Source organism: Amblyomma americanum, chromosome 4 (assembly GCF_052857255.1).
Source record: "Amblyomma americanum isolate KBUSLIRL-KWMA chromosome 4, ASM5285725v1, whole genome shotgun sequence".
Taxonomy (NCBI): domain Eukaryota; kingdom Metazoa; phylum Arthropoda; class Arachnida; order Ixodida; family Ixodidae; genus Amblyomma; species Amblyomma americanum.
In genome coordinates, this window is record NC_135500.1 from 29,182,660 (window position 1) to 29,201,823 (window position 19,164).

A 19,164-nucleotide genomic window follows, 5' to 3' on the forward strand; every position below is an offset into this window, starting at 1 on the left:
AAAGACAACACAAACGCCGGTTTCTGAGGTTGACAAGGATCGTGGAAGGAATCACACACGAAAAAGAAGGTGTAACGGGGCTCAATGTAATAGAAAGTATGTCGGTAAGGGTAGACAGCTGGGCTAGTTGGTTGTTTGCATTATTATGGAACATGGTACAAGCGCAAGAGACAAGGACAAAGGGAGAAGACAACACGAACGCCGGTTTCTAAGAGGTCGACAAGGGTTGTGGAAGGATTCACACACAAAAAAGAAGGTGTAACGGGGCTCAATGTACTGGAAAGTATGTCGCTAAGTGTAGACAGCTGGGCTAGTTGGTTGTTTGCATAATTATGGAACATGGTACCAGTGCTAGAGACACGGACAAAAAGAGAAGGCAACACAAACGCCGGTTTCTGAGGTTGACAAGGATCGTGGAAGGAATCACACACGAAAAAGAAGGTGTAACGGGGCTCAATGTACTAGAAAGTATGTCGCTAAGGGTAGAGAGCTGGGCTAGTTGGTTGTTTGCATAATTATGGAACATGGTACCAGTGCTAGAGACATGGACAAAAAGAGAAGACAACACAAACGCCGGTTTCTAAGAGGTTGACAAGGGTCGTGGAAGGATTCACGTACAACAATGGTGTAACGGGGCTCAATGTACTAGAAAGTATGTCGCTAAGGGTAGACAGCTGGGCTAGTTGGTTGTTTGCATTATTATGGAACATGGCACCAGCGCAAGAGACAAGGAAAAAGGGAGAAGACAACACGAATGCCGGTTTCTAAGATGTTGACAAGGGTCGTGGAAGGATTCACACACAAAAAAGAATGTGTAACGAGGCTCAATGTACTAGAAAGTATGTCGCTAAGGGTAGACAGCTGGGCTAGTTGGTTGTTTGCATTATTATGGAACATGGTACCAGTACAAGAGACAAGGACGAAGGAAGAAGACAACACGAACGCCAGTCTCTAAGAGCTTGACAAGGATCGTGGAAGGAATCACACACGAAAAAGAAGGTGTAACGGGGCTCAATATACTAGAAAGTATGTTGCTAAGGGTAGACAACTGGGCTAGTTGGTTGTTTGCATTATTATGGGACGTGGTACAAGCGCAAGAGACAAGGACAAAGGGAGAAGACAACACGAACGCCGGTTTCTAAGAGGTTGACAAGGGCTGTGGAAAGATTCACACACAAAAAAGAAGGTGTAACGGGGTCAATGTACTAGAAAGTATGTCGCTAAGGGTAGACAGCTGGGCTAGTTGGTTGTTTGCATAATTATGGAACATGGTACCAGTGCTAGAGGCATGGACAAAAAGAGAAGACAACACAAACGCCGGTTTCTAAGAGGTTGACAAGGGTCGTGGAAGGATTCACGTACAACAATGGTGTAACGGGGCTCAATGTACTAGAAAGTATGTCGCTAAGGGTAGACAGCTGGGCTAGTTGGTTGCCTGCATTATTATGGAACATGGCACCAGCGCAAGAGACAAGGAAAAAGGGAGAAGACTACACGAATGCCGGTTTCTAAGATGTTGACAAGGGTCGTGGAAGGATTCACACACAAAAAAGAATGTGTAACGAGGCTCAATGTACTAGAAAGTATGTCGCTAAGGGTAGACAGCTGGGCTAGTTGGTTGTTTGCATTATTATGGAACATGGTACCAGCGCAAGAGACAAGGACAAAGGAAGAAGACAACACGAACGCCAGTTTCTAAGAGGTTGACAAGGATCGTGGAAGGAATCACACACGAAAAAGAAGGTGTAACGGGGCTCAATGTACTAGAACGTATGTCGCTAAGTGTAGACAGCTGGGCTAGTTGGTTGTTTGCATTATTATGGAACATGGTACTAGCGCAAGAGACAAGGACAAAGGGAAAAGACAACACGAATGCCGGTTTCTAAGAGGTTGACAAGGATCGTGGAAGGAATCAGACACGAAAAAGAAGTTGTAACGGGGCTCAATGTACTAGAAAGTAAGTCGCTAAGGGTAGACAGCTGGGCTAGTTGGTTGTTTGCATTATTATGGAACATGGTACTAGCGCAAGAGACAAGGAAAAAGGGAAAAGACAACACGAATGCCGGTTTCTAAGAGGTTGACAAGGATCGTGGAAGGAATCACAAACGAAAAAGGAGTTGTAACGGGGCTCAATGTACTAAAAAGTAAGTCGCTAAGGGTAGACAGCTGGGCTAGTTGGTTGTTTGCATTATTATGGAACATGGTACTAGCGCAAGAGACAAGGACAAAGGGAGATGACAACACGAATGCCGGTTTCTATGTGGTTGACAAGGGTCGTGGAAGGATTCACACACAAAAAAGAAGGTGTAACGGAGCTCAATGTACTGGAAAGTATGTCGCTAAGTGTAGACAGCTGGGCTAGTTGGTTGTTTGCATTATTATGGAACATGGTACTAGCGCAAGAGACAAGGACAAAGGGAAAAGACAACACGAATGCCGGTTTCTAAGAGGTTGACAAGGATCGTGGAAGGAATCAGACACGAAAAAGAAGTTGTAACGGGGCTCAATGTACTAGAAAGTAAGTCGCTAAGGGTAGACAGCTGGGCTAGTTGGTTGTTTGCATTATTATGGAACATGGTACTAGCGCAAGAGACAAGGAAAAAGGAAAAAGACAACACGAATGCCGGTTTCTAAGAGGTTGACAAGGATCGTGGAAGGAATCACAAACGAAAAAGGAGTTGTAACGGGGCTCAATGTACTAAAAAGTAAGTCGCTAAGGGTAGACAGCTGGGCTAGTTGGTTGCTTGCATTATTATGGAACATGGTACTAGCGCAAGAGACAAGGACAAAGGGAGAAGACAACACGAATGCCGGTTTCTAAGAGGTTGACAAGGGTCGTGGAAGGATTCACACACAAAAAGAAGGTGTAACGGGGCTCAATGTACTAGAAAGTATGTTGCTAAGGGTAGACAGCTGGGCTAGTTGGTTGTTTGCATTATTATGGAACATGGAACCAGCGCAAGAGACAAGGGCAAAGGAAGAAGACAACACGAACGCCAGTTTCTAAGAGGTTGACAAGGGTCATGGAAGGATTCACACACAAAAAGAAGGTGTAACGGGGCTCAATGTACTAGAAAGTATATCGCTAAGGGTAGACAGCTGGGCTAGTTGGTTGTTTGCATAATTATGGAACATGGTACCAGTGCTAGAGACATGGACAAAAAGAAAAGACAACACAAACGCCGGTTTCTGAGGTTGACAAGGATCGTGGAAGGAATCACACACGAAAAAGAAGGTGTAACGGGGCTCAATGTAATAGAAAGTATGTCGGTAAGGGTAGACAGCTGGGCTAGTTGGTTGTTTGCATTATTATGGAACATGGTACAAGCACAAGAGACAAGGACAAAGGGAGAAGACAACACGAACGCCGGTTTCTAAGAGGTTGACAAGGGTTGTGGAAGGATTCACACACAAAAAAGAAGGTGTAACGGGGCTCAATGTACTGGAAAGTATGTCGCTAAGTGTAGACAGCTGGGCTAGTTGGTTGTTTGCATAATTATGGAACATGGTACCAGTGCTAGAGACACGGACAAAAAGAGAAGACAACACAAACGCCGGTTTCTGAGGTTGACAAGGATCGTGGAAGGAATCACACACGAAAAAGAAGGTGTAACGGGGCTCAATGTAATAGAAAGTATGTCGGTAATGGTAGACAGCTGGGCTAGTTGGTTGTTTCCATTATTATGGAACATGGTACTAGCGCAAGAGACAAGGACAAAGAGAGAAGACAACACGAACGCCGGTTTCTAGGAGGTTGACAAGGGTCGTGGAAGGATTCACACACAAAAAAGAAGGTGTAACGGGGCTTAATGTACTAGAAAGTATGTCGCTAAGGGTAGACAGCTAGGCTAGTTGGTTGTTTGCATTATTATGGAATATGGCACCAGCGCAAGAGACAAGGACAAAGGAAGAAGACAACACGAACGCCAGTTTCTAAGAAGTTGACAAGGATAGTGGAAGGAATCACACACGAAAAAGAAGGTGTAACGGGGCTCAATGTACTAGAAAGTATGTCGCTAAGGGTAGAGAGCTGGGCTAGTTGGTTGTTTGCATAATTATGGAACATGGTACCAGTGCTAGAGACATGGACAAAAAGAGAAGACAACACAAACGCCGGTTTCTAAGAGGTTGACAAGGGTCGTGGAAGGATTCACGTACAACAATGGTGTAACGGGGCTCAATGTACTAGAAAGTATGTCGCTAAGGGTAGACAGCTGGGCTAGTTGGTTGTTTGCATTATTATGGAACATGGCACCAGCGCAAGAGACAAGGAAAAAGGGAGAAGACAACACGAATGCCGGTTTCTAAGATGTTGACAAGGGTCGTGGAAGGATTCACACACAAAAAAGAATGTGTAACGAGGCTCAATGTACTAGAAAGTATGTCGCTAAGGGTAGACAGCTGGGCTAGTTGGTTGTTTGCATTATTATGGAACATGGTACCAGCACAAGAGACAAGGACGAAGGAAGAAGACAACACGAACGCCAGTCTCTAAGAGCTTGACAAGGATCGTGGAAGGAATCACACACGAAAAAGAAGGTGTAGCGGGGCTCAATATACTAGAAAGTATGTTGCTAAGGGTAGACAACTGGGCTAGTTGGTTGTTTGCATTATTATGGGACGTGGTACAAGCGCAAGAGACAAGGACAAAGGGAGAAGACAACACGAACGCCGGTTTCTAAGAGGTTGACAAGGGCCGTGGAAAGATTCACACACAAAAAAGAAGGTGTAACGGGGCTCAATGTACTAGAAAGTATGTCGCTAAGTGTAGACAGCTGGACTAGTTGGTTGTTTGCATTATTATGGAACATGGTACTAGTGCAAGAGACAAGGACAAAGGGAGAAGACAACAAAAATGCCGGTTTCTAAGAGGTTGACAAGGATCGTGGAAGGAATCACACACGAAAAAGAAGTTGTAACGGGGCTCAATGTACTAGAAAGTATGTCGCTAAGGGTAGACAGCTGGGCTAGTTGGTTGTTTGCATTATTATGGAACATGGTACCAGTGCTAGAGACATGGACAAAAAGAGAAGACAACACAAACGCCGGTTTCTAAGAGGTTGACAAGGATCGTGGAAGGAATCACACACGAAAAATAAGGTGTAACGGGGCTCAATGTACTAGAACGTATGTCGCTAAGGTAGACAGCTGGGCTAGTTGGTTGTTTGCATTAATATGGAACATGGTACTAGCGCAAGAGACAAGGACAAAGGGAGAAGACAACACGAACGCAAGTTTCTAAGAGGTTGACAAGGGTTATGGAAAGATTCACACACAAAAAAGGTGTAACGGGGCTCAATGTACTAGAAAGTATGTCGCTAAGTGTAGACAGCTGGGCTAGTTGGTTGTTTGCATAATTATGGAACATGGTACCAGTGCTAGAGACATGGACAAAAAGAGAAGACAACAAAAAACGCCGGTTTCTAAGAGGTTGACAAGGGTCGTGGAAGGATTCACACAAAAAAGAAGGTGTAACGGGGCTCAATGTACTAGAAAGTATGTCGCTAAGTGTAGACAGCTGGGCTAGTTGGTTGTTTGTATAATTATGGAACATGGTACCAGCACAAGAGACAAGGACAAAGGAAGAAGACAACACGAACGCCAGTTTCTAAGAGGTTGACAAGGATCGTGGAAATAATCACACACGAAAAAGAAGGTGTAACGGGGCTCAATGTACTAGAAAGTATGTCGCTAAGTGTAGACAGCTGGGCTAGTTGGTTGTTTGCATTATTATGGAACATGGTACTAGCGCAAGAGACAAGGACAAAGGGAAAAGACAACACGAATGCCGGTTTCTAAGAGGTTGACAAGGATCGCGGAAGGAATCAGACACGAAAAAGAAGTTGTAACGGGGCTCAATGTACTAGAAAGTAAGTCGCTAAGGGTAGACAGCTGGGCTAGTTGGTTGTTTGCATTATTATGGAACATGGAACCAGCGCAAGAGACAAGGGCAAAGGAAGAAGACAACACGAACGCCAGTTTCTAAGAGGTTGACAAGGGTCATGGAAGGATTCACACACAAAAAAGAAGGTGTAACGGTGCTCAATGTACTAGAAAGTATATCGCTAAGGGTAGACAGCTGGGCTAGTTGGTTGTTTGCATAATTATGGAACATGGTACCAGTGCTAGAGACATGGACAAAAAGAAAAGACAACACAAACGCCGGTTTCTAAGAGGTTGACAAGGATCGTGGAAGGAATCACACACGAAAAAGAAGGTGTAACGGGGCTCAATGTAATAGAAAGTATGTCGGTAAGGGTAGACAGCTGGGCTAGTTGGTTGTTTGCATTATTATGGAACATGGTACAAGCGCAAGAGACAAGGACAAAGGGAGAAGACAACACGAACGCCGGTTTCTAAGAGGTTGACAAGGGTTGTGGAAGGATTCACACACAAAAAAGAAGGTGTAACGGGGCTCAATGTACTGGAAAGTATGTCGCTAAGTGTAGACAGCTGGGCTAGTTGGTTGTTTGCATAATTATGGAACATGGTACCAGTGCTAGAGACACGGACAAAAAGAGAAGACAACACAAACGCCGGTTTCTAAGAGCTTGACAAGGATCGTGGAAGGAATCACACACGAAAAAGAAGGTGTAACGGGGCTCAATATACTAGAAAGTATGTCGATAAGTGTAGACAGCTGGGCTAGTTGGTTGTTTCCATTATTATGGAACATGGTACTAGCGCAAGAGACAAGGACAAATAGAGAAGACAACACGAACGCCGGTTTCTAGGAAGTTGACAAGGGTCGTGGAAGGATTCACACACAAAAAAGAAGGTGTAACGGGGCTTAATGTACTAGAAAGTATGTCGCTAAGGGTAGACAGCTGGGCTAGTTGGTTTTTTGCATTATTATGGAATATGGCACCAGCGCAAGAGACAAGGACAAAGGAAGAAGACAACACGAACGCCAGTTTCTAAGAAGTTGACAAGGATCGTGGAAGGAATCACACACGAAAAAGAAGGTGTAACGGGGCTCAATGTACTAGAAAGTATGTCGCTAAGGGTAGACAGCTGGGCTAGTTGGTTGTTTGCATAATTATGGAACATGGTACCAGTGCTAGAGACATGGACAAAAAGAGAAGACAACACAAACGCCGGTTTCTAAGAGGTTGACAAGGGTCGTGGAAGGATTCACGTACAACAATGGTGTAACGGGGCTCAATGTACTAGAAAGTATGTCGCTAAGGGTAGACAGCTGGGCTAGTTGGTTGTTTGCATTATTATGGAACATGGCACCAGCGCAAGAGACAAGGAAAAAGGGAGAAGACAACACGAATGCCGGTTTCTAAGATGTTGACAAGGGTCGTGGAAGGATTCACACACAAAAAAGAATGTGTAACGAGGCTCAATGTACTAGAAAGTATGTCGCTAAGGGTAGACAGCTGGGCTAGTTGGTTGTTTGCATTATTATGGAACATGGTACAAGCGCAAGAGACAAGGACAAAAGGAGAAGACAACACGAACGCCGGTTTCTAAGAGGTTGACAAGGGTTGTGGAAGGATTCACACACGAAAAAGAAGGTGTAACGGGGCTCAATGTACTGGAAAGTATGTCGCTAAGTGTAGACAGCTGGGCTAGTTGGTTGTTTGCATTATTATGGAACATGGTACTAGCGCAAGAGACAAGGACAAAGGGAAAAGACAACACGAATGCCGGTTTCTAAGAGGTTGACAAGGATCGTGGAAGGAATCAGACACGAAAAAGAAGTTGTAACGGGGCTCAATGTACTAGAAAGTAAGTCGCTAAGGGTAGACAGCTGGGCTAGTTGGTTGTTTGCATTATTATGGAACATGGAACCAGCGCAAGAGACAAGGGCAAAGGAAGAAGACAACACGAACGCCAGTTTCTAAGAGGTTGACAAGGGTCATGGAAGGATTCACACACAAAAAAGAAGGTGTAACGGTGCTCAATGTACTAGAAAGTATATCGCTAAGGGTAGACAGCTGGGCTAGTTGGTTGTTTGCATAATTATGGAACATGGTACCAGTGCTAGAGACATGGACAAAAAGAAAAGACAACACAAACGCCGGTTTCTAAGAGGTTGACAAGGATCGTGGAAGGAATCACACACGAAAAAGAAGGTGTAACGGGGCTCAATGTAATAGAAAGTATGTCGGTAAGGGTAGACAGCTGGGCTAGTTGGTTGTTTGCATTATTATGGAACATGGTACAAGCGCAAGAGACAAGGACAAAGGGAGAAGACAACACGAACGCCGGTTTCTAAGAGGTTGACAAGGGTTGTGGAAGGATTCACACACAAAAAAGAAGGTGTAACGGGGCTCAATGTACTGGAAAGTATGTCGCTAAGTGTAGACAGCTGGGCTAGTTGGTTGTTTGCATAATTATGGAACATGGTACCAGTGCTAGAGACACGGACAAAAAGAGAAGACAACACAAACGCCGGTTTCTAAGAGCTTGACAAGGATCGTGGAAGGAATCACACACGAAAAAGAAGGTGTAACGGGGCTCAATATACTAGAAAGTATGTCGATAAGTGTAGACAGCTGGGCTAGTTGGTTGTTTCCATTATTATGGAACATGGTACTAGCGCAAGAGACAAGGACAAATAGAGAAGACAACACGAACGCCGGTTTCTAGGAAGTTGACAAGGGTCGTGGAAGGATTCACACACAAAAAAGAAGGTGTAACGGGGCTTAATGTACTAGAAAGTATGTCGCTAAGGGTAGACAGCTGGGCTAGTTGGTTTTTTGCATTATTATGGAATATGGCACCAGCGCAAGAGACAAGGACAAAGGAAGAAGACAACACGAACGCCAGTTTCTAAGAAGTTGACAAGGATCGTGGAAGGAATCACACACGAAAAAGAAGGTGTAACGGGGCTCAATGTACTAGAAAGTATGTTGCTAAGGGTAGACAGCTGGGCTAGTTGGTTGTTTGCATAATTATGGAACATGGTACCAGTGCTAGAGACATGGACAAAAAGAGAAGACAACACAAACGCCGGTTTCTAAGAGGTTGACAAGGGTCGTGGAAGGATTCACGTACAACAATGGTGTAACGGGGCTCAATGTACTAGAAAGTATGTCGCTAAGGGTAGACAGCTGGGCTAGTTGGTTGTTTGCATTATTATGGAACATGGCACCAGCGCAAGAGACAAGGAAAAAGGGAGAAGACAACACGAATGCCGGTTTCTAAGATGTTGACAAGGGTCGTGGAAGGATTCACACACAAAAAAGAATGTGTAACGAGGCTCAATGTACTAGAAAGTATGTCGCTAAGGGTAGACAGCTGGGCTAGTTGGTTGTTTGCATTATTATGGAACATGGTACAAGCGCAAGAGACAAGGACAAAAGGAGAAGACAACACGAACGCCGGTTTCTAAGAGGTTGACAAGGGTTGTGGAAGGATTCACACACGAAAAAGAAGGTGTAACGGGGCTCAATGTACTGGAAAGTATGTCGCTAAGTGTAGACAGCTGGGCTAGTTGGTTGTTTGCATTATTATGGAACATGGTACTAGCGCAAGAGACAAGGACAAAGGGAAAAGACAACACGAATGCCGGTTTCTAAGAGGTTGACAAGGGTCGTGGAAGGATTCACACACAAAAAGAAGGTGTAACGGGGCTCAATGTACTAGAAAGTATGTTGCTAAGGGTAGACAGCTGGGCTAGTTGGTTGTTTGCATTATTATAGAACATGGAACCAGCGCAAGAGACAAGGGCAAAGGAAGAAGACAACACGAACGCCAGTTTCTAAGAGGTTGACAAGGGTCATGGAAGGATTCACACACAAAAAAGAAGGTGTAACGGGGCTCAATGTACTAGAAAGTATATCGCTAAGGGTAGACAGCTGGGCTAGTTGGTTGTTTGCATAATTATGGAACATGGTACCAGTGCTAGAGACATGGACAAAAAGAAAAGACAACACAAACGCCGGTTTCTAAGAGGTTGACAAGGATCGTGGAAGGAATCACACACGAAAAAGAACGTGTAACGGGGCTCAATGTAATAGAAAGAATGTCGGTAAGGGTAGACAGCTGGGCTAGTTGGTTGTTTGCATTATTATGGAACATGGTACAAGCGCAAGAGACAAGGACAAAGGGAGAAGACAACACGAACGCCGGTTTCTAAGAGGTTGACAAGGTTGTGGAAGGATTCACACACAAAAAAGAAGGTGTAACGGGGCTCAATGTACTGGAAAGTATGTCGCTAAGTGTAGACAGCTGGGCTAGTTGGTTGTTTGCATAATTATGGAACATGGTACCAGTGCTAGAGACACGGATAAAAAGAGAAGACAACACAAACGCCGGTTTCTAAGAGCTTGACAAGGATCGTGGAAGGAATCACACACGAAAAAGAAGGTGTAACGGGGCTCAATATACTAGAAAGTATGTCGATAAGTGTAGACAGCTGGGCTAGTTGGTTGTTTCCATTATTATGGAACATGGTACTAGCGCAAGAGACAAGGACAAAGAGAGAAGACAACACGAACGCCGGTTTCTAGGAGGTTGACAAGGGTCGTGGAAGGATTCACACACAAAAAAGAAGGTGTAACGGGGCTTAATGTACTAGAAAGTATGTCGCTAAGGGTAGACAGCTGGGCTAGTTGGTTGTTTGCATTATTATGGAATATGGCACCAGCGCAAGAGACAAGGACAAAGGAAGAAGACAACACGAACGCCAGTTTCTAAGAAGTTGACAAGGATCGTGGAAGGAATCACACACGAAAAAGAAGGTGTAACGGGGCTCAATGTACTAGAAAGTATGTCGCTAAGGGTAGACAGCTGGGCTAGTTGGTTGTTTGCATAATTATGGAACATGGTACCAGTGCTAGAGACATGGACAAAAAGAGAAGACAACACAAACGCCGGTTTCTAAGAGGTTGACAAGGGTCGTGGAAGGATTCACGTACAACAATGGTGTAACGGGGCTCAATGTACTAGAAAGTATGTCGCTAAGGGTAGACAGCTGGGCTAGTTGGTTGTTTGCATTATTATGGAACATGGCACCAGCGCAAGAGACAAGGAAAAAGGGAGAAGACAACACGAATGCCGGTTTCTAAGATGTTGACAAGGGTCGTGGAAGGATTCACACACAAAAAAGAATGTGTAACGAGGCTCAATGTACTAGAAAGTATGTCGCTAAGGGTAGACAGCTGGGCTAGTTGGTTGTTTGCATTATTATGGAACATGGTACCAGCACAAGAGACAAGGACAAAGGAAGAAGACAACACGAACGCCAGTTTCTAAGAGGTTGACAAGGATCGTGGAAGGAATCACACACGAAAAAGAAGGTGTAACGGGGCTCAATGTACTAGAAAGTATGTCGCTAAGTGTAGACAGCTGGGCTAGTTGGTTGTTTGCATTATTATGGAACATGGTACTAGCGCAAGAGACAAGGAAAAAGGGAAAAGACAACACGAATGCCGGTTTCTAAGAGGTTGACAAGGATCGTGGAAGGAATCACAAACGAAAAAGGAGTTGTAACGGGGCTCAATGTACTAAAAAGTAAGTCGCTAAGGGTAGACAGCTGGGCTAGTTGGTTGCTTGCATTATTATGGAACATGGTACTAGCGCAAGAGACAAAGACAAAGGGAGAAGACAACACGAATGCCGGTTTCTAAGAGGTTGACAAGGGTCGTGGAAGGATTCACACACAAAAAGAAGGTGTAACGGGGCTCAATGTACTAGAAAGTATGTTGCTAAGGGTAGACAGCTGGGCTAGTTGGTTGTTTGCATTATTATGGAACATGGAACCAGCGCAAGAGACAAGGGCAAAGGAAGAAGACAACACGAACGCCAGTTTCTAAGAGGTTGACAAGGGTCATGGAAGGATTCACACACAAAAAAGAAGGTGTAACGGGGCTCAATGTACTAGAAAGTATATCGCTAAGGGTAGACAGCTGGGCTAGTTGGTTGTTTGCATAATTATGGAACATGGTACTAGCGCAAGAGACAAGGACAAAGGAAGAAGACAACACGAACGCCAGTTTCTAAGAGGTTGACAAGGATCGTGGAAGGAATCACACACGAAAAAGAAGGTGTAACGGGGCTCAATGTAATAGAAAGTATGTCGGTAAGGGTAGACAGCTGGGCTAGTTGGTTGTTTGCATTATTATGGAACATGGTACAAGCGCAAGAGACAAGGACAAAAGGAGAAGACAACACGAACGCCGGTTTCTAAGAGGTTGACAAGGGTTGTGGAAGGATTCACACACGAAAAAGAAGGTGTAACGGGGCTCAATGTACTGGAAAGTATGTCGCTAAGTGTAGACAGCTGGGCTAGTTGGTTGTTTGCATTATTATGGAACATGGTACTAGCGCAAGAGACAAGGACAAAGGGAAAAGACAACACGAATGCCGGTTTCTAAGAGGTTGACAAGGATCGTGGAAGGAATCAGACACGAAAAAGAAGTTGTAACGGGGCTCAATGTACTAGAAAGTAAGTCGCTAAGGGTAGACAGCTGGGCTAGTTGGTTGTTTGCATTATTATGGAACATGGTACTAGCGCAAGAGACAAGGAAAAAGGGAAAAGACAACACGAATGCCGTTTTTTAAGAGGTTGACAAGGATCGTGGAAGGAATCACAAACGAAAAAGGAGTTGTAACGGGGCTCAATGTACTAAAAAGTAAGTCGCTAAGGGTAGACAGCTGGGCTAGTTGGTTGCTTGCATTATTATGGAACATGGTACTAGCGCAAGAGACAAGGACAAAGGGAGAAGACAACACGAATGCCGGTTTCTAAGAGGTTGACAAGGGTCGTGGAAGGATTCACACACAAAAAGAAGGTGTAACGGGGCTCAATGTACTAGAAAGTATGTTGCTAAGGGTAGACAGCTGGGCTAGTTGGTTGTTTGCATTATTATGGAACATGGAACCAGCGCAAGAGACAAGGGCAAAGGAAGAAGACAACACGAACGCCAGTTTCTAAGAGGTTGACAAGGGTCATGGAAGGATTCACACACAAAAAAGAAGGTGTAACGGGGCTCAATGTACTAGAAAGTATATCGCTAAGGGTAGACAGCTGGGCTAGTTGGTTGTTTGCATAATTATGGAACATGGTACCAGTGCTAGAGACATGGACAAAAAGAAAAGACAACACAAACGCCGGTTTCTAAGAGGTTGACAAGGATCGTGGAAGGAATCACACACGAAAAAGAACGTGTAACGGGGCTCAATGTAATAGAAAGAATGTCGGTAAGGGTAGACAGCTGGGCTAGTTGGTTGTTTGCATTATTATGGAACATGGTACAAGCGCAAGAGACAAGGACAAAGGGAGAAGACAACACGAACGCCGGTTTCTAAGAGGTTGACAAGGGTTGTGGAAGGATTCACACACAAAAAAGAAGGTGTAACGGGGCTCAATGTACTGGAAAGTATGTCGCTAAGTGTAGACGGCTGGGCTAGTTGGTTGTTTGCATAATTATGGAACATGGTACCAGTGCTAGAGACACGGATAAAAAGAGAAGACAACACAAACGCCGGTTTCTAAGAGCTTGACAAGGGTCGTGGAAGGATTCACACACAAAAAAGAAGGTGTAACGGGGCTTAATGTACTAGGAAGTATGTCGCTAAGGGTAGATAGCTGGGCTAGTTGGTTGTTTGCATTATTATGGAATATGGCACCAGCGCAAGAGACAAGGACAAAGGAAGAAGACAACACGAACGCCAGTTTCTAAGAAGTTGACAAGGATCGTGGAAGGAATCACACACGAAAAAGAAGGTGTAACGGGGCTCAATGTACTAGAAAGTATGTCGCTAAGGGTAGACAGCTGGGCTAGTTGGTTGTTTGCATAATTATGGAACATGGTACCAGTGCTAGAGACATGGACAAAAAGAGAAGACAACACAAACGCCGGTTTCTAAGAGGTTGACAAGGGTCGTGGAAGGATTCACGTACAACAATGGTGTAACGGGGCTCAATGTACTAGAAAGTATGTCGCTAAGGGTAGACAGCTGGGCTAGTTGGTTGTTTGCATTATTATGGAACATGGCACCAGCGCAAGAGACAAGGAAAAAGGGAGAAGACAACACGAATGCCGGTTTCTAAGATGTTGACAAGGGTCGTGGAAGGATTCACACACAAAAAAGAATGTGTAACGAGGCTCAATGTACTAGAAAGTATGTCGCTAAGGGTAGACAGCTGGGCTAGTTGGTTGTTTGCATTATTATGGAACATGGTACCAGCACAAGAGACAAGGACAAAGGAAGAAGACAACACGAACGCCAGTTTCTAAGAGGTTGACAAGGATCGTGGAAGGAATCACATACGAAAAAGAAGGTGTAACGGGGCTCAATGTACTAGAAAGTATGTCGCTAAGTGTAGACAGCTGGGCTAGTTGGTTGTTTGCATTATTATGGAACATGGTACTAGCGCAAGAGACAAGGAAAAAGGAAAAAGACAACACGAATGCCGGTTTCTAAGAGGTTGACAAGGATCGTGGAAGGAATCACAAACGAAAAAGGAGTTGTAACGGGGCTCAATGTACTAAAAAGTAAGTCGCTAAGGGTAGACAGCTGGGCTAGTTGGTTGTTTGCATTATTATGGAACATGGAACCAGCGCAAGAGACAAGGGCAAAGGAAGAAGACAACACGAACGCCAGTTTCTAAGAGGTTGACAAGGGTCATGGAAGGATTCACACACAAAAAAGAAGGTGTAACGGGGCTCAATGTACTAGAAAGTATATCGCTAAGGGTAGACAGCTGGGCTAGTTGGTTGTTTGCATAATTATGGAACATGGTACTAGCGCAAGAGACAAGGACAAAGGAAGAAGACAACACGAACGCCAGTTTCTAAGAGGTTGACAAGGATCGTGGAAGGAATCACCCACGAAAAAGAAGGTGTAACGGGGCTCAATGTAATAGAAAGTATGTCGGTAAGGGTAGACAGCTGGGCTAGTTGGTTGTTTGCATTATTATGGAACATGGTACAAGCGCAAGAGACAAGGACAAAAGGAGAAGACAACACGAACGCCGGTTTCTAAGAGGTTGACAAGGGTTGTGGAAGGATTCACACACAAAAAAGAAGGTGTAACGGGGCTCAATGTACTGGAAAGTATGTCGCTAAGTGTAGACAGCTGGGCTAGTTGGTTGTTTGCATAATTATGGAACATGGTACCAGTGCTAGAGACACGGACAAAAAGAGAAGACAACACAAACGCCGGTTTCTAAGAGCTTGACAAGGATCGTGGAAGGAATCACACACGAAAAAGAAGGTGTAACGGGGCTCAATATACTAGAAAGTATGTCGATAAGTGTAGACAGCTGGGCTAGTTGGTTGTTTCCATTATTATGGAACATGGTACTAGCGCAAGAGACAAGGACAAAGTGAGAAGACAACACGAACGCCGGTTTCTAGGAGGTTGACAAGGGTCGTGGAAGGATTCACACACAAAAAAGAAGGTGTAACGGGGCTTAATGTACTAGAAAGTATGTCGCTAAGGGTAGACAGCTGGGCTAGTTGGTTGTTTGCATTATTATGGAACATGGTACTAGCGCAAGAGACAAGGACAAAGGAAGAAGACAACACGAACGCCAGTTTCTAAGAGGTTGACAAGGATCGTGGAAGGAATCACACACGAAAAAGAAGGTGTAACGGGGCTCAATGTACTAGAAAGTATGTCGCTAAGTGTAGACAGCTGGGCTAGTTGGTTGTTTGCATTATTATGGAACATGGTACTAGCGCAAGAGACAAGGAAAAAGGAAAAAGACAACACGAATGCCGGTTTCTAAGAGGTTGACAAGGATCGTGGAAGGAATCACAAACGAAAAAGGAGTTGTAACGGGGCTCAATGTACTAAAAAGTAAGTCGCTAAGGGTAGACAGCTGGGCTAGTTGGTTACTTGCATTATTATGGAACATGGTACTAGCGCAAGAGACAAGGACAAAGGGAGAAGACAATACGAATGCCGGTTTCTAAGAGGTTGACAAGGGTCGTGGAAGGATTCACACACAAAAAGAAGGTGTAACGGGGCTCAATGTACTAGAAAGTATGTTGCTAAGGGTAGACAGCTGGGCTAGTTGGTTGTTTGCATTATTATGGAACATGGAACCAGCGCAAGAGACAAGGGCAAAGGAAGAAGACAACACGAACGCCAGTTTCTAAGAGGTTGACAAGGGTCATGGAAGGATTCATACACAAAAAAGAAGGTGTAACGGGGCTCAATGTACTAGAAAGTATATCGCTAAGGGTAGACAGCTGGGCTAGTTGGTTGTTTGCATAATTATGGAACATGGTACTAGCGCAAGAGACAAGGACAAAGGAAGAAGACAACACGAACGCCAGTTTCTAAGAGGTTGACAAGGATCGTGGAAGGAATCACGTACAACAATGGTGTAACGGGGCTCAATGTACTAGAAAGTATGTCGCTAAGGGTAGACAGCTGGGCTAGTTGGTTGTTTGCATTATTATGGAACATGGCACCAGCGCAAGAGACAAGGAAAAAGGGAGAAGACAACACGAATGCCGGTTTCTAAGATGTTGACAAGGGTCGTGGAAGGATTCACACACAAAAAAGAATGTGTAACGAGGCTCAATGTACTAGAAAGTATGTCGCTAAGGGTAGACAGCTGGGCTAGTTGGTTGTTTGCATTATTATGGAACATGGTACCAGTACAAGAGACAAGGACGAAGGAAGAAGACAACACGAACGCCAGTCTCTAAGAGCTTGACAAGGATCGTGGAAGGAATCACACACGAAAAAGAAGGTGTAACGGGGCTCAATATACTAGAAAGTATGTTGCTAAGGGTAGACAACTGGGCTAGTTGGTTGTTTGCATTATTATGGGACGTGGTACAAGCGCAAGAGACAAGGACAAAGGGAGAAGACAACACGAACGCCGGTTTCTAAGAGGTTGACAAGGGCTGTGGAAAGATTCACACACAAAAAAGAAGGTGTAACGGGGTCAATGTACTAGAAAGTATGTCGCTAAGGGTAGACAGCTGGGCTAGTTGGTTGTTTGCATAATTATGGAACATGGTACCAGTGCTAGAGGCATGGACAAAAAGAGAAGACAACACAAACGCCGGTTTCTAAGAGGTTGACAAGGGTCGTGGAAGGATTCACGTACAACAATGGTGTAACGGGGCTCAATGTACTAGAAAGTATGTCGCTAAGGGTAGACAGCTGGGCTAGTTGGTTGCCTGCATTATTATGGAACATGGCACCAGCGCAAGAGACAAGGAAAAAGGGAGAAGACTACACGAATGCCGGTTTCTAAGATGTTGACAAGGGTCGTGGAAGGATTCACACACAAAAAAGAATGTGTAACGAGGCTCAATGTACTAGAAAGTATGTCGCTAAGGGTAGACAGCTGGGCTAGTTGGTTGTTTGCATTATTATGGAACATGGTACCAGCGCAAGAGACAAGGACAAAGGAAGAAGACAACACGAACGCCAGTTTCTAAGAGGTTGACAAGGATCGTGGAAGGAATCACACACGAAAAAGAAGGTGTAACGGGGCTCAATGTACTAGAACGTATGTCGCTAAGTGTAGACAGCTGGGCTAGTTGGTTGTTTGCATTATTATGGAACATGGTACTAGCGCAAGAGACAAGGACAAAGGGAAAAGACAACACGAATGCCGGTTTCTAAGAGGTTGACAAGGATCGTGGAAGGAATCAGACACGAAAAAGAAGTTGTAACGGGGCTCAATGTACTAGAAAGTAAGTCGCTAAGGGTAGACAGCTGGGCTAGTTGGTTGTTTGCATTATTATGGAACATGGTACTAGCGCAAGAGACAAGGAAAAAGGGAAAAGACAACACGAATGCCGGTTTCTAAGAGGTTGACAAGGATCGTGGAAGGAATCACAAACGAAAAAGGAGTTGTAACGGGGCTCAATGTACTAAAAAGTAAGTCGCTAAGGGTAGACAGCTGGGCTAGTTGGTTGTTTGCATTATTATGGAACATGGTACTAGCGCAAGAGACAAGGACAAAGGGAGATGACAACACGAATGCCGGTTTCTATGTGGTTGACAAGGGTCGTGGAAGGATTCACACACAAAAAAGAAGGTGTAACGGAGCTCAATGTACTGGAAAGTATGTCGCTAAGTGTAGACAGCTGGGCTAGTTGGTTGTTTGCATTATTATGGAACATGGTACTAGCGCAAGAGACAAGGACAAAGGGAAAAGACAACACGAATGCCGGTTTCTAAGAGGTTGACAAGGATCGTGGAAGGAATCAGACACGAAAAAGAAGTTGTAACGGGGCTCAATGTACTAGAAAGTAAGTCGCTAAGGGTAGACAGCTGGGCTAGTTGGTTGTTTGCATTATTATGGAACATGGTACTAGCGCAAGAGACAAGGAAAAAGGAAAAAGACAACACGAATGCCGGTTTCTAAGAGGTTGACAAGGATCGTGGAAGGAATCACAAACGAAAAAGGAGTTGTAACGGGGCTCAATGTACTAAAAAGTAAGTCGCTAAGGGTAGACAGCTGGGCTAGTTGGTTGCTTGCATTATTATGGAACATGGTACTAGCGCAAGAGACAAGGACAAAGGGAGAAGACAACACGAATGCCGGTTTCTAAGAGGTTGACAAGGGTCGTGGAAGGATTCACACACAAAAAGAAGGTGTAACGGGGCTCAATGTACTAGAAAGTATGTTGCTAAGGGTAGACAGCTGGGCTAGTTGGTTGTTTGCATTATTATGGAACATGGAACCAGCGCAAGAGACAAGGGCAAAGGAAGAAGACAACACGAACGCCAGTTTCTAAGAGGTTGACAAGGGTCATGGAAGGATTCACACACAAAAAGAAGGTGTAACGGGGCTCAATGTACTAGAAAGTATATCGCTAAGGGTAGACAGCTGGGCTAGTTGGTTGTTTGCATAATTATGGAACATGGTACCAGTGCTAGAGACATGGACAAAAAGAAAAGACAACACAAACGCCGGTTTCTGAGGTTGACAAGGATCGTGGAAGGAATCACACACGAAAAAGAAGGTGTAACGGGGCTCAATGTAATAGAAAGTATGTCGGTAAGGGTAGACAGCTGGGCTAGTTGGTTGTTTGCATTATTATGGAACATGGTACAAGCGCAAGAGACAAGGACAAAGGGAGAAGACAACACGAACGCCGGTTTCTAAGAGGTTGACAAGGGTTGTGGAAGGATTCACACACAAAAAAGAAGGTGTAACGGGGCTCAATGTACTGGAAAGTATGTCGCTAAGTGTAGACAGCTGGGCTAGTTGGTTGTTTGCAT